At 35.8% G+C, this 19,251-nt stretch overlaps 1 protein-coding gene across 2 annotated transcripts in view; it reads right to left on the bottom strand.

Annotated features, from left to right (window-relative positions):
• Window positions 1-19,251, bottom strand: part of LOC134527424 (protein pygopus-like) — a 127,304-nt gene that overhangs the window by 27,283 nt on the left and 80,770 nt on the right. The gene's annotated exons all lie outside the window — the stretch shown is intronic.

The following is a 19,251-nucleotide window of genomic DNA, read 5'->3' on the forward strand; positions in this document are numbered from 1 at the left end:
AACTTCCAGCTACCCCGGGAGATTTTATTATCGAACCCATGTTTACCTGTCTCATCAAACAGGGAGTGTTAAAACATTGTCTCCTCAATAAAACAAGTACATAAAAGGTACATCCAAATTATTTTTCATAAACACTACATGTTATCAGAAAATATACTAAATAACTCACCAACCGGTAAGCAGCTTTCCAATCATAATTGACATCAACATACAATTTCTATAATCTAAAATTTCAAAGTACTTACTTTATGGATATTTTTGAATCCCAAATCTATTTCAGATTAGAAAACTTACCTGAAAATTGAACTACATATTTTTTATAAAACTTAAGTTTCAACAACACCCCTTATTGCTTTTCAAGTAAATATACACTGAACTGAGAGGTGAGCTGTGTCGAGTGTGAGTTGGCAACTGTATGGACAAGCACACCCTCAGCACTCGGAACTCCTACCATTCTGTGGCACTCGGTGCCACAAAAGGTTGCTTATATTTTTGTTTTCATACGTTACTTGGTATTTTGTCTTTTGCCCTTTACTACGTTTATATTGCTGTATTTATTAACCCCAGATGCTGTATTGAATACTTAAAATCTTGGTATTTAATTTTTCTTGCAAGCCCAAATTTTAAGGTACTGTACTAGAGATGTTAAAAAACTATGGCTCAGAAAAGGTTTTTTTTTAAATGCTAGGATTTTGGCTGGATAAATTTTGTGGATAATGCTTGAGTTTTGGGCCACAAAGGTTGGCTTGCCTGTTTTCTTTTTGTGTTGTCGGAGGTGGCTGCGGGATAGCGCGAGTGGTGCAGTGGCCGAGGAGGTGTGTTGCAAGAGCTTCGAGGCCTCGGGACAGAATGAGATGAATCACTGATGAGGGAGGTGCGGACCTCCATTCCCGGAGTGCACCGGGGGTGAGCTGCGGCCGGGCGTACCACAACTTGCTGTCCAGGCTGGGAACTACAAAGTGGACCTGCATTCGCCGACTGTCTCATTTGTCTACGAGAGACTGTTGCGTCGCGGCAACGAGTAAATCTTTTGCCCCACTCCGTATGGGTCAAGAATAAACCTAGACTTGATTTTCCTAACTTTGGACACTGGATTATTTATCGTGTAGATCTCATTTAATTTTATTTTTGGGCCCTGCCCGTGACTTTACTTTCAAAGTTAAAAACTGTAGCAGAGCCGTACTTGAGGTGTTTGTTATTAACTGTGAACCATGGAAAAAGACTCAACGCAGTATAGGCAGCCCTATTTGACCAGCTTTGATGGTGGCTAGTGTACAATGTACCCGCCGCAGTTACCCTAGACTGATTTTGCAGGTTTTGAAATAGTGGCAAGAGAAATATAATTTTATTATTTAAGTTGAGTTACAAATTATTTTAAGGCTGCTGGAAGTTTATTTCTTGCTAAAGTTGTGCTTGGCATGTATGTCAAAATAATTTGGTACTGTTGTATTTGCGACCAGGTAAATCACCGATCTGCCTGGTTGTGCCTATGGTAACCAATCGGAGGTACAAAACTGAGCAGTGTTAATGGAAGTTATCTGCTGCGAAGGCTACCTGAGTTAAGATACCGGAATATGCTGGGGCAGTTATGCTACACCTGCGGAAATTATTTGGGTTTTGGAACTCTTATAATTAAAGAGTGCTAAAGATAACGATTTTTTTTTGGTTTGAGAGACTGCATGAGCCACCAGTGCCAAGGAATTGCACCATGTACTTCAGACTGTGTAGGGAAATTTTGACAAAACTTTTATAAATATTTGTTTCTTAGAGGCTACGCACTTACTATTACTATGCGACCCAGTGGACAAATGTAGAGCACTGTTGATTAATGTATCCATTGTGTAAAAGCATCATGTTTGTAATATAATTTTTTGAATTTTGGGCTTTAAGTAAGATCAGCATTTACTCGAAAAAGATGCAGGCCTGTAATAGCTTGTTTATTTTATATTGTATATTTCTTTCTATACCAATGTGATTCAAGTGGTAACTGTGTGAAATTTACAGATTTTTGCAATAAATTAATTTTCAATATTTCATTTTAAATATGACTCAAATCCCTTATTTAGTTTTCTAATTAAAACAATTTTGGAGAGCTATAGTTCACCGGCAGTAGTTGCAAGTTTAAGGTATTAAGTGTTCTTAAGGTTTTTCTAACTTTTTTGGATTAACATCCCTAGTCAGTAGCATAGTTTTTGGTGTGGATGCTGTTCGTGTAAGATGACCACAACCACCACAATTCCTTGCTACTGCCGCACACAGTGAAGTAAGAGAAAGTGCAGACCTACAACTAGCAAACAGATGCATACTAATACTTACTGCACATTACAAAGCTGTAGTACGAAGAGAGGCGTGCTAGTGTCGCGTGACGTTAAGTCAACTGATGATCTAAACCATAAGAGGAAAAATGTTTAATGTGAGATGTTGGTAGTATTCAACTTCACGCCAAACTTTGATAGTTCATTCTCTTTCACAGCATGATTGTAGCTTTTTATAGCACTAGTCAGTAGCATTTTTGCTACACAAAATGTGATTTGGTATTCTTAGGTAAGTGTGGTGTTAAATTTAAAAATTAAATCAGTTTTTGTCTATTGTGATCAGTTTTCTTGTGACATGCTACCTTCTATTTATTGAAACCCTTGAAAAAGCTACAAACTGGTAACTCTGCAGATGTAATTGTTTAAACACAATTTAAATATGTCATGGATGTCAGTAAATAAATCCACCTCCTAGAAAAGGAGGTTTAGCAACATTACAGATGAGTATGAGACATGCTCAGACATGTAAAATCATGTTTGTTGCCAGTTGCTTCTCAGCATGGAATGTTTTACCCCAGCATGGGAAGGGACTTGGAAGTGATTGCTTGTTGTTCTAGGTCGTGAGGTTTTTTTTTTTTGTATATTCAAATGAAGAAATATCCTGTACGTAAATAAATAGCCCAAACCATTTTTACTACCTGTACGTAAATAAATAGCCCAAACCATTTTTACTACATCTGTAGAGAGTTAACTCTGGAATACTCTTTTAAAGAAGTGCTAGGAACTTTATTTTGGGTGTTTAGTTTGCTGTTTGATATTATGTAGTTACAGTCTTGACAGGCTGGTTAAAAGGATCATGTCACATATCTTGCCGTGCCATGATTTTGAGGGAACTCTTGGATCACAAAAAAGAATTTCATTTCTGTCTGATAAAAATTATCTGGAATCACCGAGAAACAAAGAATACTGAGCATTATCCTAAATACGATCTGCTATGAGGCATGCACATCACGGTGTCTCGTGAGAACGTGGCGTGAGTGAAGACAAATACAGCGGCGAACATGCAGAAGGCAGACGGAGATGTGCATGCAGACCCAACATTTCAAGCTCCATGTGAATCAAATGAGCCACACTTTTTTTTTGTCAAAGCAACAGGCTGAGCTTTTAGCTTCATTATTAAAAGGATAGAATTTTCTTTTTCCTGATCAGAACTTGTTTTTTGTGGCCTCATGCTTTTTTATCTTAATATTTAATCCTAAGTAGGTGATATGGTTTTTTGTAATGATACTGAATCCATCATTTAAACTCTTGGCCATGAGTCCAGTGTAAATAAGTGGTGCTTGTTGCTTGTTCATAGAGTCTAATAAAGTTAGCAGTACTTCTCCTCAATATGAACAAAAATCCTTTTATTCTGGTTGCACATGCAATCAATTTGGAGACATTTGAAGATTTTAAACTGATACTCATGTTTATGAAAAATATAAACAGCATACATGTGAAGACTTCAAGGATATTACAATTCTTCTCTGCATTCGGCTTGGCTACACAAGAGACATTCAATGTCAGATCTATATAAAAAAAGTTTAGATTTTGATAAAATTTGGTATGACAGACATACGTGTATATGACAAGATAAATATAGCATTGCAGCCCTTACACTCTAAACATATAAAACATTGACAAAAATAACTTTATTATATTTTCTGATAATTTTCAGTGCCTGGTTAGGTTTTCTGGTTCAATGTAAAGAACAGCTGATGATAAGTTTCAGTGGTAGTTGTATGTTAGCAATGTGTTATTATGCTCATATTTCTCATTAGTTCATGTTTTGAAGCATGTCTGTTAATTTACATAATTAGTACTTCTAAAGGTGTCTAAAAGTTTTTATTTCCTATTTTGCTGGTTGGTTAAGTTTCCAGGTATAGTCATGTATTTTTCTTTACTTATTTTGGTATTGTCTTTCGTCTGAAAGCATGATGATGAAATGAGATGGCAAATTACATGTGTTGGAGTGAGAAAGAGAGAGGCAAATGATGCACTGAAGTGTGTGTGTGTGAGAGAGAGAAAGAATGGTGGTGTCTTGCAGAGCATAGGAGCTCAAGCACAAATGTATTATCAGAATTGGAAAGAGACAGAGAAGGGAAAGTCCCTGGTTGTATATAGGTAAATGTTGTTTCATGTATGCAAGTTGTGACCTGATCGTGTGTGATTGGTTTTGGGGAAAATGTGACCACCTTCGTGGATGGAGGTAGTCAGGTCATCCAGTAATCATAGTGTTTTCGTGGTAACAAAAGGGCATGGTCAAGTGATGGCTCAAAATTTATATAAGTATGTAGTAGAGAAGAAAATTTCATGGCTTTGGTCTGGGCTTTGCTGAGCTATTTATTTAGCATTTTCATAAATTTTTATTTAGAACTCATTGACCATAGTGATCGGAAAAAGCCAACAACAAGACTTGGAAATTAGTTTTTAGTTGTTGTTCTAAGGACAGAGTCCTTGGCTTATTCCAGGAGTTCTCATGCAAACTCAAAAAGCAATTCTAGTCATAATTTTTTTTTTTTATCATCTGACATTTTGGTACTTATCATTGCAATTTAATTGCATTTTGGAGCAGTAAGTTTTTTTGAAATGTGTCTATTTGTAGATAATCTGGATCAGTGCTTGGTCAGAAGAAGGCCGCCATTGTACTATGCTAATTTTCGGTTGAGGATAATAAAAACAATAAAAATCAGTAATTTTTCTCAAGACACTTTTTTTCATAACCAGTAATTGTTCTCAAGACACTATATTTGCATTACAAATTTTTCAGAGCAACAGTTTAATGATATTGCAACTGTATTTTCAAATCCCATCAAATTTCTTCAAGTGCAACCTAGACCAATTAGAGCTAGCCGGAGATCTGACACCTATCCCGCACTTAGCACGACTAATTGATCCCTAAAAATGCTTGTGTTATTCGAAATCGCGTATTCTGAAGCATTAGTTTCCATAAATAACAAAGCTAATTTATTTAATGTGTTCCAATATTGTGTAGGAAAATATACTTTACGTAATAAAAATGCGTTGAATAACAATCAACTATAAATATGTCACACAATTTATCTTTATATGCCTTCCATCACATTTTGTATGATAAATACGACACCGTGTAATGAGAGATATGTGGTTATGTACTTTATCATCAGTCGGCTGGCTGACTTGCCCGCCCGGACGTGACCTCCAACACACATTGTGTACATTTCCAAACCATCCTATACTGACAGTGAAACCGATATTAGTGTCCAGATAATTACATTTTAATTTTTCAAAAATTAAAGTGCTTATTCACGTATCACAACCTGGTTCACACCAATCCTGTCAGGACAATGATTATTTTTTTCATTGCAACATTCATTTAACAGCCTTTTCCACGTGAATCATCTGTTAATTTCTGTTCCGGTATATAATGTGAAATATATTCCCGCTAGTACAACCAACAGCATCAGACTTATGTATATAAACTTTTCGTAAGAGTCCTTATTTCGTACGATTATGCGCATAGTTGACTTGCTTAAAACTATAGTGCGACCAACATAAGCGTGGCCTTCACGACAATCTGCACGCCATAATACTTCTAGTTTTATCTCAAATACTTGAAGACGATGCATTATGAGTGATCAAGCACATACAGTTACCGGCAGACGAATTGGCAGACATTGCTTTTGAGTGTATTCCCTGCCACTGGCTAGAATGAGTTCACGGCCAGGCGACAACGGTACGGCACGGCGGCATATGAGCAGACGTAAAAACATTTGGTCCTTTACCCTCCATAGCCGCAATTTAACTTGCCATAGCTGATGTTTCTACAACAGCCAATAGCGTAGTCAGACCTGTGTGCGTATCTTTTCCCCCCTTGTTTGGCTTACTGTATCCCACAGCACATCTGTTGTTTACAGAAGTTGAAACAGACTTAGTTACGTCGTGCTCGACATTTTTTTTTTTTGCCTGCAGAGATTTCGTGCTAACTGAAATTTACAGACGTGCTATTCAAGAATGGGGCAGTAAAATTCACATCGCGCTAAATGAATCCACGTAATTTGAAGACGTGCAAAGTGAAGGATAGGTGTATTGTAAAAAGTTATTTTGCCAAATTTCAGATTTTTACTTTCAAAATTGCCTAAGACACAGACATAATAAAAACCAAAATTTTCATAAAACAAATGACTTACTTGCACAATCATAAATGACTGCAACTTTTTCCTTAATTGCCATAGCGTAATAATTTAAAAAAAATTAATTAAAAACTAAGAGAAGCAGCTTTCTATGTATACAATGGATTACCATTTCACGATAATTTACTGTAACTCTTGACCTTGAATTTCTCAAAACACCATCTCGAAAATGATGCAAAAAATAATTATTTTATTGCTACAACGTTCTTCTACCAATGTGTCAAAATTAACGACGAAGTAGTGTTAAGGCATGTGGACATTTATGTACAGTAATGCTTTTTCCCAGCCAGACAGATTGTTATGACATGCACACAGCGCACGGACGAGCAGGCCTCGTTGCGACACAAGCATCCAAACAGGCGTCCGCACAAAACAGTGGGACGACGCTTCATCGCGAGGCCGGCCTCCATTGCAAAAATGGGGTAGAAAGGATGTTTGTCAAAACAGCGATGAATTTGAGGTTTCAGATATGGCAGCCATGTCCAAAAATGGGCTTTTGTGGAGGCAGAGATGATGGAGCCTGTCACATCGTGGTGACTCTCACCGCCGCATCCCACCTCGTCCAGAGGTCAGCCGCGACCGCAACAGAAGAACAGCAAAGGTAAGAAGGACTTATAAATGGTGTTATAGTGAGGTGTTTAGGTTCTTAATATATGTGCTAGGCAGTACTAGAGGGTGACAGCTGTAATTAATGTAATCCAAATCCGATGTTAAAGTTAATGTTGGCCTCTATTTAACAGTGTTTGATTCCCCTGGAGACCCCAGTAGGAAGAGAGGGCAATACCAACAAGGTCGAGGCAGCGACATAACACTGGTGGAGGCACGTAAGTTCCCACCTCTTTCTGCAAGCAACTAGTTCATTACCCCACCACTCACCCAATCCTGTTGTGGTGTTGTATTGCTTGTATATTGATAGGTTTAGCCAGACCTAACTCACCTTTAATTAGGTATAGTACTTACATAAAATCGCATTTGAACTAACATATTGTAAATAGGGGTGTGCTGGTACCCGAAATTTTTGATTTCTGTTCGGTTCCATGAATACCCGAACTCGCCCCGATTAATTTTAATGGATTCGAAATGCTTTTCGTCCAAAAAAAAAAATAGGTCTGCGAGTACTTGAAAATCGAGCTCGAGCTCGGCTCAAAAAAATTGTTAGGCTCGAAAATTTGGAGCATCAACAGCAGCATGTTATTTGGCCGGAAAGCATTGCGACAGTGTTTTACTATTTACGGAAAAAAATACAGTAAAACTCGCTTACGAGGTCCCGCATGGTAGGTTTTTCCGTATAAAGCGTTTAAATTGTCCGGGATATCATTATTTACGCCATTAAAAGTGTGATATAAAATCCCATTTAAAATTTTTCTGAAAGTTCCTGTCTTAAATAGTATTGGTGCACGTAAATATGAAGAAAAGACAAATGAACAACAACTTACGAAGAAATATGGATGATGTACCATAACTACAGTACAAACCCAATAGTTATCTTTAGATAATTACCATAAAAAGAACTAAAGATTCTTTGTAGATACCATAATTACTACAGAAGCACGATAGCTACCACATTTGCACTATAGTTACCGTAACAACCAAGATGTATATTTACCGTGATGGTAATGTATTTATTTATGACATTAAAATTAAAGAACATAATTGAAAAAAAAAGGATGTTAAATTTTTATATGTACGGTTGGCACATTTTGCTAAGAAATAATGCAATCTGAAAGAATGCAGTACTACTACGAAATGAGAAAAGGGTACTCGTAGATTTTTAGGTTACGACAGTCAATTTCTTTTTCAGTAATATCGGCCGAAAATTAACAAGCGTATCGGAAGTCGGCAGAAATGCTGATTCAACTAAATATTGCCAAAATCGGCTTCTTCAGTACAGCCATAGGCGGGATTGGGGGGTGGCAAGGGGGGGCACTTGCCACCCCAAAAATTTTAGAGAAAAAAACCTTTTTTGCAGGTGTTGATAGTTACTTTTCTTTAGCGCTGGCGCACAGCGCACCTATATCCTGGTAGGTACTGCCATCTATCATAGTATTGTGGATTATGCTTTCACACCATTCAATAGATAGCAGCACTGCAAAGCAGAGGTATTTTCAGGTTTTCACTGTCCAATTTGTGTCAGAATCAGTATATTATTTTGTCTAGTCTATGGAATCAGAAATCAGTGTAGGTATAATAAGTTTGTGAAGTGAGAAGTGAGTAAATCAATGTTTCGAAGTTTGTCTTACATTACTTGTGTATGTTTGAGCTGGGATGGTAAATAACAGAGATTTATATTTTATGTGAGATTTAAGATTACTCAAATTATGTGAGTAATCTTAAATCTATATTGTTATTTATTTTTATGCAGCATCACTGTGAGTGAATTACACTCGTTCCAAGTTCGTTGTTAGTTCCAATGTCACCGATAGATAGCAACATAGCAGTAAAAATAATAAATTTCGTATACATAAAACTTCTTACAATTGTATTACGTCTCACGTAAAATTAATACTCAACGTAGTAAACCAACTGCTGTAAATGATTTTATGAGCTATAATTTTAGTAAAACTTCTAAAACGATTATATAAAAATAAACAATAACTCACTTAATCATGGGAGATACGAAGTTACCCACACAGAGAACCTTTCTGTGTATGTACGCACACATAAAGGTTCTCTGTCTGTGGGTAATAATGGGATACGGGAACAGAATAAGTAAAGCTAACAGAAGTGACATTAGACAGATTTTTCATTGTAGTTTTTGTACTAGCTCTCGGGGCGTGCAGAAATTAAATGTAAACACGGCCGCCCACAAGTTCTGTAATATATCTATCCCGAAATAATTCATTTGAAAATTGTATGCGTCATAATACTTACTTGGTAAATTATTCCTCAAAAAACTTGAAATAAGTAAAAATTTTAGTATAACATAACATCCACATACAGTGTAATCCATCTTTGGTGCCATGGCAACAAAGAAATAAACCGAGTTCGTTAAAAACCACACCATGTCGCTTCTGTTACTTGTTTATTCTGTGACACGGGTCAAAACAGTGAAAGTGAATGGAAAAAAAAAACATTTGTGGTATGTATCAACAGTACGTCATAACATTTATATGTAATACACATTAAAATTATTTCGGACCAGCCGGGGGGGGGGGGGGGGGGGGAGGGAACAAAGTGCACTATTTATCACTTTCCCTCGTATTTCCCATGTCTCGTTACTACCTCTCCTAACCCTATACTTAATTTTTTTTGTTTTGTACTTTCATACTGCCATAATAACCAAAAGTTTTTGACAGAATCACAAAACCACTGAATATATGCTTGTACTAAATTTTCACATATAGTATTTTTATGTAATTTTTTTATGTTATGTTAAGTCGGCGAGTTTATATTTCAAGGCTCAACTAAAAGGACAGAGATCACTACTGTCTTTTTTTGGACCACCCAGTAAGAAGAAGCGAAATGAGAGCTTTCAGCAAGAATAGGATGAGGCATCTGATTCGTCTTCTCATCAACTACCCGCTCCTTGCTCTCACTTGAGTGACCATGCTTCTTCGTCTAGGGCTGATCTGTTTTCAAACGAGATGTTTCCGCTTTTTGTACTAAAGATGACTCTTGTGTGCCTGACCAATTACTCAGAAACGAACGTGATCCCTGTCGTCATCCATCTCTAGCTATGAAATACTTCAAAGAGGGTCCATTTCAGCCGGACAAGTTAAAATATCTTGTTATGGTTGGTCGGAAATTTAGGGCTGAATGGTACAAAACATATACTTGGCTGGAGTATAGCCCACTGAACGACAAAGTCTACTGTTTCATATGCCGACTATTTCACCAATCAGAAATGGTAACAACAGCTGAAGATGCTTTTACAGTCACCGGATTTTGCAAGTGGAAGAAGGCTACTACAGCTTTCGAGAACCATCAGAAGAGTAACACACATATCAGAAACGAAGTGAAATTTGCTTCATGTCAGCAGGCCGAAAAAGATGGAAGCATTGCCGAAAGGGTGATTGATAAATATTCCAAAGACGTTCAAGAAAACAGACTGTACCTACAAGTAGTGTGCGAAACCTTGATATTTTGTGGAAGGCAGGCAATTGCCTTAAGAGGTCACGATGAGACCACTGCTTCAAAAAATAAAGGGAATTTTTTGGAGTTGATGGAGCTTCGCAGCAAAGACAGCACATTAATAAAACAATTCTTCACTGATCGACACAAAAACTTCCAGTACACAGATGTAAAATTTCAGGATGAACTGCTAACCATTATGGGAGAGCAAATAAAGACTCAAATCACTGATAAAATAAGACAGGCAAAAATATTTGCCTTGATTGCTGATGAAACACAAGATATTTCCAGACTACAGCAAGTAGCTGTTGTGTTAAGATATGTGAACGACAATCTAGAGGTTCATGAATTGTTTGTATGATTTTACTATACAGAAAAAACTGATGGTGAATCGTTAGCAAATCTATTGAAGGATGTTTTAACTTAATTAAATTTGGAAGTACAAAACATACGAGCTCAATGCTACGATGGAGCATTGAATATGCGAGGGCCGTAGAAAGGAGTTGCGGCAAGAATCCAGAAAGAAAACGGTTTGTCAATGTACATTCACTGCAATGCACACATTTTAAATTCCTGCATTGTAAGCTGTTGCACAGGGGTAACATCAATAAGGCATACTTTTTCCACTGTACAAACTTTGTACAACTTCATCGAAAAATCAGGCACAATTTTTGAAAAAATTCGCAAAAGCACAAGAGTTTTCAATGGTGGAACAAAAACATTGAAGTCTCTGAGTGACACCAGATGGTCCTGTCGTGTTGAAGCTGTACGTTCATTACTTGACAATTTTGAAACTACATTGACAGCTTTGAGCGAAATCGCAGCAACTGATCATACCTTTGGTAGCGATGCCAGTGCCCTACTTAAATGCAAGGAAGATTTAAATTTTATGTTTGATCTTTTGTTGTTAAGAAGAGTTCTTTCTCAGTGCAGCATCCTATCTAACTCCCTCCAAAGTGGTAGTGTGAGCTATGAAACAGTAAAAAGTGTGGCGAACAGCACTATTGATGTTTTGCTTTCTTTTAGGACAGATGCCTTTTTCACTCAACTGTTCAATCACTGCACTGAGGTAGCCGAACAGTATGGTTTCCAGCCAGCACAGTTACCAAGAAAAGGCAGAATACCACGAAAAATAGATGGTGGTAGTAAAACTCCCTTTGAAACTGTGGAACAGTTTTAAGAAATTACGGTACATTTCCCTCTTCTTGACATTCTTGTCCAAGAAATACGAGACCGGCTGGATGAAAACAATTTAGATGTCCTAAATCACCTGAGTAACATTCTAGGTGAAAATAAAATTAACGCCTCTAGTGTAAATGTTGTTTGCAACTACTACAACCTAGACAAGGAATGCCTCGTGGCAGAACTACAGTGTTTTTATAAAATGGAAATTATTAAGAACAAGTGCATTGAAGAAAGAGTGGTTGCATCTGCATGTGTAGGAAATAATGTGAAACACATTTTTCCATTAATTTTCGAGTTGTTTCGTTTGTATCTTACCATACCTATGAACTCGGCTTCTTGTGAACGATCCTTTTCATGTTTGAGACGGTTAAAAACATATTGCAGGAATTCTTTGGGACAAGAAAGGCTCTCTTCTTTGGCTCTGTTAGCCATTGAAAGAGACATAAAAATTGATATATCGGATGTGATTACTGCTTTTAATTCAAGTCTAAAGCGAAGATTACATTTTCAGTGAATGAGAAAAAGTAGAAAAACTTAACTGAAATTGTGTATTTTTTACAGTAAAATGACTACATTTTTTGTTACTTATGTCACTATACTATATTTTCTGTAAGAAAAAACCTTCGTATTAATAAGGCTACATATATTATAATGGGAGTCAGTGTTAAAATCATGGTTTTTTTATTGAGATTAAATCCCTCGATTTTCCCCCACAGTAACTTCTACATCAACGCGGCCGAAAACTGCTTAAATAGCACCATTTTGCACCTTGAATTCAAAATTTTTCCGGGGGAGGCCCCCGGACCCCCGCTTTATTCGCTGGGTTGGTGTTACTTCATTTTTCCGTTGCCCCCCCCAATACAAATGCTGAAATCCCACCCCTGAGTACAGCTCTACATTTGATGACATGAGTAAACATATTTCAGATGACAGGATATTGAAAAAGACTTTAATTTCCATGTAGGTTTATTGTGCATATGTTTTTTTTTTGCAAGTTTATTATTTTTATTACTTTAAATTGATTAAACTTTAATGACAAGTTACAGATATTTCACACTAATGAGGTTAAGCTATTTTATTAAAGCATTCCAGCCACACAGGTTGCCAGCGAGAGATGCTTCTCTTCTGCTGGAAACACCATCTCCAATCGTAGAGCTAATTTAACTCCTGAACGTGCAGAACAAATTATTTTTCTGCATTATAGATTAAAGAACAGAATTTAATACTCTATGACAATCTCTCTCAGAATTTTTGTGCTGAAAAGTGGAAATGTTGAAACAATGTGAATGTACTTTTCAAACATGATTTTTGGTGCTAAGTTTGTTGAAGCTCAGTAAGGACTCCAGAAAAATTGACAAGGATGAAATTATTCCGAAGATATGTTAAATTTACACAAACATATACCTGTAAACTGTGCTTATGTTAGCTGGATGATATGAGTTACTAATGAGCCAATGGAAACAGGTAAGATTCAATGGCAAATATGTTTTTTTTTTCCTAGCAGTGAAAAATGTAAATGCACTCTGTAAATAGTTACCCAAAATTAATACAAGCCCATTTCATTTTAATACTTTTTTCAAATATTATACTAAGTTTAAGGTAAAAATAATTTCCCAAAAGTGTAACTGTACCACAAAAGCTCGAGCTCGAGCTCGCTCAAAAACTTTCAAGTAGGCTCGCTCGAGCTCGGCTCGAAGCAATATTCTTAGGCTCGCAGACCTCTAAAAAAAGGCCTATATTTTTAGCTTTTTGTGAAAGGAATAAGTGGCTTTAATATGTAGGTCTACGTAATTCTTTATTTTTGTAAAATCATTTGTTTCAATGTATGTATATACAGCCCACCATAAATCTTATGTCAAAGTGTTTTATTTTGTATGTAAACTGTAGCAGTGTAGCCTATATAAATCTGTGAATGTTGTATATGAAAGTAACAAATAGCATTTAAAGAAGTTCTTACATTCAAGTTAATTATTATTTCTACAACTGCCAACTGGAAATTGTATGTAATAAAATAATATTGTCAACTCTTTTGTTTGTTAAACTATTTCTCCTTCAGTAATATGAGTATATAAACTTAATGCAAATTATTATGATGATAAAACTTAAAAATGAAAGAAAAGATTCAAAATTGGAATCGAATTTCAAATAGTTGGTAGGGATTTGACTCGGAATCGAATCGAACTGAAAATGGAGGATTCGCACAGCCCTAATTGTAAACTTGCCTTATTTATACTAACTCTAGTATTAAGAGTGTAATGTGGATGGTAATGATAGTACATGGTGAGTAACGGGGAATCATGACCCAATAAAAGTGTAGCCAAGTGTTTATTTGAGACACTGTCTGCAAACCCAGGTTTCAAAGCAAGTGCATAGTAGTTACAGCTGACACAGGATTTTAACTCATTATTTTCTCAGGCACAGTAGCTTGTTACCACTAATCCAGAGGTGCTAGAACAGTTGGATTACACAGGGAGACGTGTTACGCGAGCGTTCCTTAACAAACCTGTTTCACAGAGTTTAGAACCAACACTGGCGAAAGACGGAGAACTCGACACAGAGTATGATGATATTCTTAACCAAGTAAGTTCAGGAAATTCACTTGAGGAGGACAACAATAGAATCACCATACCTATATACGAGGAGCGTACGCACAGACACATGCACAAACGGTAACGACATGGCACAACAACCAGTCAAAGTATTTCTAGAGTCCCAGATACCCATAGGTACAATTTAGGGCACCGCATTCGAGGATATAGAAGAGTTTCTTCTAGTGATGGGACATGGAAATTTTCCCACCAGGTGGGAAAATATTTTTTGGGAAAATATAGGGAATATTCCCAAATTATATTTTCCCACCCAAAAACTTGGTACTTATTTTTCTTTTGTTTTAATATATAATTATTATATGTTATATTATATATTTATTATTTACCATTTGGTTGCAGTAATTATTACATAAGAACAATAGTTTCAGTTGGCAGTTTTGAACTAATAACTTCAAACATTTTCAATGTGACTGTTGGTTAGCATGCTAGAAATGTAAATAAACCATAACCTTAAAACTGTGTGCTGAGCCATTCCATTTCAATTCAGGCAGGAGCGTGTCAGGTCACCATCTCGGATTTGCTTTAAAAAATTACAGCAGTTACAACCAGTGCAGACAAGAAGTATGCCAAAAGGATTTTGTCCCAAAAAATTTTTTCCCCATGTTATAGCCTTTTGAAGTTGGTTCAAAATCAAAAAAATGGAAAAAGGGGTGTTTTTTAAATGAGCGGCATTTCAAAACTATTATACTGATTTTGTTGATTTTTTTTTATTTTGTACCTATTATAGTGAACTACAGAGTGGAATAGTTCCAATGAGCCCAACGACAATATCTTTAAGGGGGGGAAACTAAAGAATTTGGCAAAAAATTTCAATTTTTTTGAATTTTCAAAAAAAAAATTTTTATGTGGAATAATCAATTTTCATAAAAAGTAATTCTGGTAATATGTAGACCTATTACAGTAGTTTTACAGGAAAAATTGTTTTTAATTCTATGATGCATGGAATTATTAAAATTTAACTTTAAAATTTTCAAAATTTGACAAAAGTGCCATTTTTGATTGAAAATTACTCAAAAATCCCATATTTTAAAAATCTGAAAATTTGTAACTTTGTAGTCCTCACCTTTAGTAATAGCATGCACTTTGTTGGATAGTGTGTTTTTGCCTGTAAACATTTCTAGAATTTTTTGAAAATGTAATTTTCTTACATTTTCTAAGGTCTGCACACTCAATTAACAAATGTTTTGTTAGTTTCCAAAAAGTGAGATGTAATTTGTAAATTGGGGAAACCTTGGGAATTACAAAAGGAGAGTCTGTGTATACATTATCACATTAACATAATATGCACAATACATATACACACATATAATACATATGCATACTCTTTAACTTGCATGAAAACCAAAATTTCAAAGTAAAATTGAAACCAACAATATGTACCTATAATTAATTATATGTAGACTGCTTACCCTTCCTCAACTATATGTAACATATATTGACAAACTTCCTAAAATATTATTTGGCTGATTAAAGACAGTAGATCTGCTGGATCTTCATCAACTCAGCTTTGTCGAAAGTGTGGAGTCTTGCTGATTGTCCAAGTGGAGTAGGATTGCTTACTGCTAACAAAACATTTTGTAGTGGCACCGGACATTCATCCTTCTTCTTTCCAGATTCCTGTGGCCACTGAAACCCTTTAGCTGGACCATGGGGATGCATAAAAGACACTGTCATGTCGTTCAACTCTTTAGATATACCAGTGATCTGTCCCATCCACCAATTCTGATCGTATACACAAGCAACGAACTGGCCTACTTGGAAATCATTTATTGAATAATGTGTTTTAATCTGGTTAGACTGTACAACTATTTCTATTTTATCTTTAATTGTGCGTCCCATGTATGTCTCATTTTTAATCAGCCAGTAATGTTTAGATTGTATTCCAACAACTGGTTTTACAGTAGCCCATTCTTTTTCCTTAGATGACCTATACGTTTGAATTGTTTTACTTTCAAGAGCCAATAGAGTTATCTTTGGTACAAGGTTACCTACTTCAGCAACAAATGAAGCAGAATCTCTAATGGCATTAACACACTCTGCCCGAAGATTGAACTTAGTTGCAAAGTGTTTACACAAACCACCTATTGCAACACATGCACTTTTGCCATGCCCTGTAGCAGAAAAAATCCATTTTTTTTCAACAGTTTGAGTATTTTTACATAGTTCATACAGCTGAAACCTATTTTTGAAATGTCCAGCTGCCCCATCTGTAATGTACACTATTGAACTCAAAAGTTCTAACTGACAAAATTTTGAAATTTCCAGTTTTATAACCTCTAAAGCACAGAGAACGTGAGCAGAGTCGTGAGCTATATCATCAGATACTATAACAAAACTTCTTATTTCCGCACCAAAGTATGCAACACAGGTAAACAGTGAAAGCTGATCAGTTTGCCAGTGGTAAGTTTGGATTTCATCAGGCAATACAACTGACCAGTTCTCAGCAAAATCAAAATGTAAAACAAGAGCATTATTTTGTTGGACAGAACTTCTTGCTTCAGCTATTCCTTCCCTTTGTATTTTCCTAATGTAACTGTGAGGAATAGCTTTTTTAACCCAATGCCTTACATGTTCCAGAAAATTATTTACAGATACAGTTTTTTTTATGAGGTCACCATGTTCCCAAATCGCAAATGTAACTTCTTCCCCTTCATCCAAGCCAAAGTTTTCAACAGTTAATGTTTCTGTGCCAGGACAGTCACCACACTCCTCGAGCCAGAAATCTTCATTCCTTGTTTCGTCACACAAACACTTCAGTAGAAGATAGTCTTCATCAATTTGGTTATTTGTTACATTTCGAAGAGCTACACAGATAAGTTGCATGTTACTGCAGTAAATACAAGAACACACAGTCTGTTCTGGCTGAATTTTCACCCATCTTGGTCGTAAGGCATAAAACTTTGAAAGACTAATTTCTATAAGAGGATTATCTTTTTTGAATGCTTTGTATGCCTCTTTGATGGACCTTGTCATGAATCTTTTAACCTTTTTTACTTTCTCGCCATTACCATCCTTAATGCAAATAACATCTTTTTTGTTTGGACTTTCCCTTGAACAGTCTTTACTATCTTCTAGGTAATATGATAATGCTAGATCTTGTACCTGTGTAGGTAAAGGATGTCCACTATAGGGGTCAGGTTGAGCATAAATTCCCTTATTTTTTATAACTGTGCGACATTTATCAATGAGGTACTTTGACACTGAAGGTAATTTTTCCTTCAATACAGTTTTACTAAATGTTTGTGGTACCAATGTTAGTAGCTGTACTTTTCCATTGTAGTTACAAGTATGAAGAGCTGAGTCAATATTCGAAAACCATAGACTACAATTGACACACACAGGCATTTCATCATCAGACTCACTTGAAAGATGCACGTGATATATGTCTTGTAATTTGTTCACAGCAGAAGTTTTTAACTCATCAACTAATTTTATCTTCTTTTTCCTCGCATAACCTTCTCTCCTATCCAATCTCACCTCTGAAGGGGATTTCAATGGTGATACTTCTACATTTAATGTTTTAATGAGACTGCTATTTAAAACACTTACTAGTTCATCCTTCGGAATAAAATTCTCTGATGTGGATGTTTCTTCTGCATCTTCAGCAAGTTCCAGAAATTTCTTTTTATAAAAAGTAACACAGTTGCTACACAAAATATCATTTTTATTTACTGAAACAGATACACCCACAAACTTTTGAATATCATCTGCTAAATCATTCACCTTACACATCCTCACACATTTACTTTTATACACACTTTTTTTGTGCCTTTTAATGTAGTCCACACATTTAATTCTCTCCGTACTATGAAAGTCAGACATGATTTAGTTCACTAGCTGAACAGCACCCATGAACACACACAACACAACTGTAACAGCAAAAGTTTGGGAATTCCCTTGGTCACCAGGGATTTCCCTCAAGCTACCAGGGATTCCCCTTACAGCAAGCGCCTGGGAATATTCAGATAGGGACTCCCCCTTCATATTTCCCAAGGTTTCCCCTCATACAAAATCAGTTACAAATTATCACATACTATTTAGATACCAACAAAACATTTATTAATTGAGCATGCACAACATACAAAAGGTAATGACATTACATTTTCAAAAAATTCTAGAAATGTTTACAGGCAAAAACACACTATCCAACAAAGTGCATGCTATTAATAAAGGTGAGGACTACAAAGTTACAAATTTCCAGATTTTTAAAATATGGCGTTTTTCAGTAATTTTCAATCAAAAATGGCACTTTTGTCAAATTTTGAAAATTTTAAAGTTAAATTTTAATAATTCCATGCATCATAGAATTAAAAACAATTTTTCCTGTAAAACTACTGTAATAGGTCTACATATTACCAGAATTACTTTTTATGAAAATTGATTATTCCACATAAAAAAATTTTTTTGAAAATCCAAAAAAATTGAAATTTTTTGCCAAATTTTTTAGTTTCCCCCCCTTAAAGATATTGTCGTTGGGCTCATTGGAACTATTCCACTCTGTAGTTCACTATAATAGGTACAAAATAAAAAAAAATCAACAAAATCAGTAAAATAGTTTTGAAATGCCGCTCATTTAAAAAACACCCCTTTTTCCACCTTTTTTGATTTTGAACCAACTTCAAAAGGCTATAACATGGGGAAAAAATTTTTTGGGACAAAATCCTTTTGGCATACTTCTTGTCTGCACTGGTTGTAACTGCTGTAATTTTTTAAAGCAAATCTGAGATGGTGACCTGACACATTATCTTGCTAACTGCCTGAATTGAGGTGGAATGGCTCTGCTATTGTGATGACTTTTGTTACTTTGTGGTGATAGTGTTTATGAAAGCCAGTTGAAATAAAAGTGTTAAAAATGGGAAGAAATAACAGTAGTGTTTGGAAAGTGTACAACGAAAGAGGTGATAAAACTGTAGACTGCAA

This window comes from Bacillus rossius, chromosome 1 (genome assembly GCF_032445375.1).
Source record: "Bacillus rossius redtenbacheri isolate Brsri chromosome 1, Brsri_v3, whole genome shotgun sequence".
Taxonomy (NCBI): domain Eukaryota; kingdom Metazoa; phylum Arthropoda; class Insecta; order Phasmatodea; family Bacillidae; genus Bacillus; species Bacillus rossius.